The 542-nt window shown below is 57.2% G+C and overlaps 1 long non-coding RNA gene across 1 annotated transcript in view; it reads left to right on the top strand.

Annotated features, from left to right (window-relative positions):
- Window positions 1–542, top strand: part of LOC119592012 — a 2,855-nt gene that overhangs the window by 1,437 nt on the left and 876 nt on the right. The window lies entirely within an intron of this gene.

Genomic DNA, 542 nt, shown 5'->3' with positions numbered 1-542 from the left:
TAGCTACGGCGACTTTAAGAGCGTGGCGGCGGGCGACACGCGATAGCTTCCTCAATATCAGGTTTATGGTACGGTGGAATTGCGATGTCAGAGTTCCTCGGGCGGGAAGCACGTGTTGCGTCCCGGGCCCTGACGACGGCGGAAGTGCCAGTCCTCGCGGGCAAGGGGGAACGGGGTGGGGGAGGGGTGGGGGGACGGAGCTAAGCAGCAAGATTTAACAAGTGTTTGCAAGAAGGTCGGTTGAAGGGGGATAAGCTACAGGGTTTTACAAGAGTTTGCAAGAGTTCTCGCCATCCGATCGCGCGCGTGAGAAGAACGTGAAGATGGCAAACGTCGAGTAATAAAAGGAGGATTTTCTCAAGTCGTCGATCTGCCTGCTTATCGCCGCGGCTCATCTCTGAGGCGGACGGAGGAAGGCGTAAGGCAACCCGGCCGCTGCGGAGGGCGCAACAGGAGAGCTTTTTAACCGGATTTTCTCGCTAAAGGGGTCGGCGTTTGCGCAGGTCGTCATAGGAAAGGAACTTGAGGGGTGACGTACGAGT

Source organism: Penaeus monodon, chromosome 29 (genome assembly GCF_015228065.2).
Source record: "Penaeus monodon isolate SGIC_2016 chromosome 29, NSTDA_Pmon_1, whole genome shotgun sequence".
Lineage (NCBI taxonomy): Eukaryota > Metazoa > Arthropoda > Malacostraca > Decapoda > Penaeidae > Penaeus > Penaeus monodon.
The sequence above is the reverse complement of the archived record's forward strand: the minus strand, read 5'-3'. Positions and strand labels throughout refer to the sequence as shown.